We start from the raw sequence: 6,000 nt of genomic DNA, 5'->3' as shown, positions 1-6,000 counted from the left end.
CCTGCGGCCGCACGCAGCTGTGCGTGATGACGGTGCGCGTCCCCGGGTCGAGGTGAGGCCGCGACCCCCCAAACACCCCTCAACCCCCCCACCCCCCCTCCCTCCATCCCAAACATCCCACCTCCTGGCTCGTGACCTCGCCGCCCCCTCCCTCCCCCCCCTGTCATAACAGCAGATTAGCGCGAGCTGCTTTGGCGCGCGGCTTGACTCGCCGCAGACAGACGCGCCGTAAAGCTGTCAGCGCGGCACCACCGAAGAAGAAGCAGAGGCGGCGGCAGCGGCAGAGTGACGCGCAGGCACCGCACAGCTGGACCCGCAGCTGCAAGCGTGGCGCGTGCGCGACTGCCACGCACGCGCCGAAAACCGCAGAAAGTCTGGAGGAACTCAGTTCATCCGGTTTTAATCGCAGGGAAACGATTTAATCCACCGAATCAGACTATTTCATGTTTTTATCAGTAAAATTAGGAATAATCTGGTGGAGGAAATGGTTTTATTAGAGCAACAGCAGCACTAAACACAGAGTACATTTGAATTTGGTGATGTAATGAGATTAAAAACTAAAGTCAGGCTTAATAATGCAAACAGTCACCATAAATAAACCAAAATTAGTTTTTTTTTTTTGTTTTGTTCAGGAATTTATTTACTTTGCACCTTTATTTTCCATAAACAAACCACATTCCTCTCTCCCGCATCACTTTGACTCTGCTCTGAATTTATTCTGAGCCACACACACACACACACACACACACACACACACACACACACACGCGGCGCTCAGGAGGGTTTCACAGCCGCTACAACAGGAGGGTTTTCAGGAAAAATCGCCTCCATTTATAATCCCTCCGCTCCTCCCGCGGCCTCGCGCTGATTCATGGCTGCAAATTGTAGCGGCGCGTTTCGTATTAATCTGAGAGCCGAACACCGGCCGGCCGGGCGGCGCTCACAGGAGGGGGAGGGGGAGGAGGAGGAGGGGTGGTAAAGGGCAGATTTATTTATAGTGAACTGAGGGACACACACACACACACACACACACACACACACAGACAAAGCTCATAATAATAAAAAACTAAACAAGAGTGAATGAAGCCTTTTGGTCAAGATGAGAAAAAACAAATGTAGACTAGAGGAGATTTTGACAGGAGTGTGTGTGTGTGTGTGTGTGTGTGTGTGTATGTGTGTGTTGGGGGGGCTTGGGAGTGAAGGGAGGAGGGCGGAGGGAAGGGGGGGGGGGGGGGGGGTGTTATGTGACAATTGGCCCCTGACTCTAATGAATTTTTTTGCAAATTGTAATCAAGCCGGGCCGTCGCGGTCGGCTGATAAATGAGACCCGGGGGGGATCAGAGCAGATCAGGCCCGGCCTCGTGCTTTTCACCCCCCCTCCCCACACACACCCTGAGCCCCCCCCACCCCACCACCACCACAACCCCCCCTCCTGCTCACTAAATTAACAGCAACTTGTCTGAGCTTCAAATTAACCCCGGATGATTAATCCTGATGGAGCCAAGAGGCCCGGCTCTTCTTCTTCTTCTTCTTCTTCTTCCTCCTCTACTACTTCTGCTTCTTCTTCGGTGGTGGTGCGTGCGGTGACACCCTGCTGTCTGTCCAGTCAAAGTTCACTTGATTTCTCTGTAAAACTGATGTGTTTCAGTACAAGACATGAGCAAAATACAAGAGACCCTGTGAGGTTATTAAATGTGTGTGTGTGTGTGTGTGTGTGTGTGAAATCTTATCGCCTTGATCAATCTTCAGTATAAAATCAAAACCCAGTAAATATTAAAATCTCCATGCATTAGCTGTTCAGTTACATGGGAATAAAATCACAGAATAATTTGATGATTTATGTTAACTTGATATTCTGATCAGTATCAGCAGCCTGCAAGATATTGACAATATATAATCAATTAATTTCAGGCTGGATGCTGATAAACTGGCTTTATTTTACTGTTTGGGAAAAATGCATTGAGGCTAAAGAATTATTTTGACTCCAGAGAGTCTTTTAAAACACAAACGGAGATGCAGCGTTTGTGTAGTTCGCACTAATAAAACATAAAATTTCACTGCAGGAATGATAAATATTGCAATAGTGACTGCAGCAGAAGAAAGAGGAAAAAAAAAAAAAAGATAATTAGCCATAATTAACATTTCAGGTTAGTGCAATTATGGCTAATTAACTTGACAATGATTCGCAGCCAAAATGAGCTCCTACCAAACTGTTATCTTCTTAAAAGCTGATGCTCTTAACGGGACGATCTGCGCTCTTTCAACATTTTGATTAAAAGTTGTAACGGCTCGAGAGTTTCCAACGATCACAGGAGCTTCAAGTCCAATTAAATTCATTAATTTTCCAAAAAAAAAAAAAAAAAAGTCCTTTGAGGATGAGAGTGGCACCGATGCTGAACTCGACCAGCTGATCAACACATATCTGTAATTACGTGATCAATACAACACCATCCGCATTTTCATAAGCAATTCTTCTTCGATTGCAGGTTTTTGGAGAAACTTCTCCCTCAGTCACATTTTCTCGCTATAATTTGTCTAAAAAGAAAAAAAAAGTCTCTTCCACCTCTCTCTACCTGCGTTTTTCATTTCCACTTTCAGCATCACAAGAAACCGTGACCTCTGACCCTCGTCGAAGCTCATTTTCATTTCCCTGCTCGGCTGCAGGCAAAGTAATTAGCACCGGCAGAGATGATCTGCAAAGGAAAAAAGGTAAAAAAAAAAAAAAAAAAAATCTCTTCATCTTGCTCTTATATCTTTCAAATTCAGGGTTTAAATTGTGTCTGCTGCATGTTTTCATCTCGGCATCCCGGAGAGGAAAATTTTTCTCTATTTCATTTATTCATCAGAGTTCAGCCGCATGTAGGAGCACCAGAGGATCTTTACACACTGAGGTGTTGTAGAAGCTGCTGAAGGTCTGTAGTTTGAATCCCCTGGACAGTTCGGGGGAAATATCTGGGTGAGGAAGGTGGACCCATGTGCCCTTGAGCCCAGGATTTTTTTTTATTTTTATATGTAATATGATGAGGATGCAATGAAGTGAATCTGAATCTGAATCTTTAACCTGCAAAGTGAACATCTTGATCAAAATCCTCGAAAAACATGAGATTCATCATATAAAGCCGTTTGATTTCAGATTAATTCAGACATTAACATGACTTACATTGCAAAGATGATGGGAATCAGTGTACAAGAGTAAGTTAAGGGTAAATGGTAAGGGTAAGGGTAAGGGCACATCACGATACACTGCAAGACTTTACAGCAATGAGCAAAAATTAAAAAAACAGAGCTTAAAATACACTCTGCTGTATAAAACCTGGACAGATTAGAATGTGTGTAAGTCAGCGTTCCCTTTTACAAAATATTAAAACAGAATTGGTACGATACACTTAAAAATATCGCGATATGCAATTGTTTCATTTTGTTTTTCAATGCTACGCTCATTCCTACCATTTTTTACCATTTCCTACCGTTTTTATTAGAGATAACAGTAAAATCCAGTGGCACATCAGCAACAGTAATAGAAACTTTCCAAACTGGTTCCCACTGGGGATGAAACTGAGCCACAGCCGGGGTTCAAATCATGACAACATCTTGTAAAATAACACAATCCGGTGAGAAAAGGCTTCACAGGTTTCTGATGACTTTAATAATCTTCAGCAGAGGCTTCAGCAGCAGCAGATCTGGATCAGGTTCAGGTCCCGGTGGATCTCGGCCCCTCGCCGTGTGGCCCCCCGCTCAGATCCATGTGAATCCGCCCGGCGTGGCCCGCGGTGACGCTGCGGCTCGCTCGGCTTCACGCCTCATTCGGCCGCTCCTCTTGCGTTCATAACGCGGCTCCTTCTGAGGCTCTGAGGCCCAGATCTGACACCACCACGAAAACTGAGGACATCACCTTTAAAGTCACACATATTTCATACAGGGAGAAAAAAAACGAACTTAAACCCCATTTACACTCACAGCATTTCTCATTTTCATACAAATAAATTCCCGTTTCGCTGCTCTCTAACAACCACAGCAGAGATTCAGCCTGGATCCAGCTCAGAAACCTTTCCGATTGTCTGGTGGCTCCTTCCTGCTGCACAGGAAGTGACACGTTTGGTTTTTTTTTTTTTTTTGGAATAAACAGAAGAAGAAAAGCTGGGTAGTTCACATGACAATGACAAGAGATTGTCTCTGTCCCAATTCAAAGGTTGTACGCTACCCAGGTCGTATTTGTAGGCTGTTTACGTCACGGCGGCGCGACAAGTGCTTTCAATTCAATTTTCCCGCGTGGGGTCCTGCAAATGCAGTCGACCGATCCAGCCTATTTTTGACTAATTTGCAGGAAACACCTCCACGATGCTTCGCGGCCGACATTACAGCCTACTTCCCATGGTAGGGGAGACCCGGGTCGGTTGTAGCACGGGCCCTTATTCATGTTAGACACAACACAGGAACTTGTAATTTGGTGAGCAGATTCCACCTCCTTTCATGGCTGCCTCTGCAAAAAATCTTTGCCGCCCCATGTATTGTTGCTGAGTTTTAGGAGAAAACGTTTTTTTTCATAGCGGTAAGTAAAATACTGAAACCGTAAGTGTTTTTCGATTTTGTCATAGAGTTTGTGTATTTAATACAACAAACCTATATGGTCTGTTGGACCTATCGGTAGACTAAACATTAGCGGTTGTTTCATGTGGCATGTTAGCTTAGCTTTTCTGCTGTGTCCTTTTAAATGTAGGGAGAGCGAGGAGGGACGGTTGTAGCAGAGCCGCACCTCTGCATTTCCTTGATGCTGTGCTTACAGGATATGCTGAGGATTAGGGTGAGGAAGCACAGAGCTTTGTGAAAGAGTTTGCCAGGCTGTTTTTGAGGGCCAGTCAATCAGAGCTGCAGCAAAAATTTAATAAAAATAATCTAGCCATTCACAATATAGAATATAAAACAGGCTATGGATGACAAATGAAATAAATAACATTTAATAAATAGCCTACAATAACTTAAATACAAAGTTCATAACTATAAAAGTTAATCATTTTAAATGCTAATCTTAACAAGACATTTGTATTGTGAATCATTTGCATGGGTAAGTCTATTAAGGGAGGCAAAAAACTGGTTATGTCGGCAAAATAGACAAAAGGTCTAACTACATGAATTTGCAACATATAACATAAATTATATTTCACTATTACTTGGAAAGGTTAACTGATGAAGGAATGAGAAGTAAAAGCAAAAAAAAAAAAAAAAAATGTGTCACCTGGCCTCTTCAGTCCACTTTTGAGGACGGCTACATTCGTCCCACACGTGTGCCGCTTCCACCTTCGGCCTGATCACACCCGCTGTATTGATCCGCGGGACGAAACCGTAGTTTGGACTGGTGGAGTACTTGTGTACCTTGCTTACATTAAAATATTGAAACTGTAGCTGGCTCTGTCTTTTTGTAATAAGGAAAAAACAAAAAAGTGCTACAACCGACCCGGATCTCCCCTACGTTTCGGTCCAGCTGAATTTCTGGATCAGCCGCCATCGCTGGAATCATGAAGCCTGTTTTAGACCGTCTTCATGTTTATATCATGAAGTTTTCATGCCTATAATTACCACCATAGATTCGCCTGTAAATGCAAGTTTAGTTAGATGAGTTAGATAGGCATTTTGCATGATGTTTCCATAGCAACCATCAGCGCATCAGGTACGTTACAATGTAGCCATGTGTACAGTTACTTTAATTGGGATAGTCTTGCAGTTTGTGAGGTGTAACAATTATCTTAATTTCCTGCATCTTCACGGAGACAAAATAAAATAAAATACATAAAACTACAGAATCAATGTTGTCCATGTTGAGAGCGTTGAAGCTGCTTATCGTTTGGTTTCATGCACAGGTGTTCACCGACACACCTCCCAAACCTACTTCAGCATTTTACACTGCATCACTCGAATGCGCTTCGGGAAGCCTCAATAATAATGATGTAGGAATCCTCCGCAGGCTACACCGTCCCAAGTCACTAAACTTTTAGTTCCGGTAAA

This window comes from Myripristis murdjan, chromosome 2, assembly GCF_902150065.1.
Source record: "Myripristis murdjan chromosome 2, fMyrMur1.1, whole genome shotgun sequence".
NCBI classification, from domain to species: Eukaryota; Metazoa; Chordata; class Actinopteri; order Holocentriformes; family Holocentridae; genus Myripristis; species Myripristis murdjan.
This window is presented reverse-complemented; position numbering follows the sequence as displayed.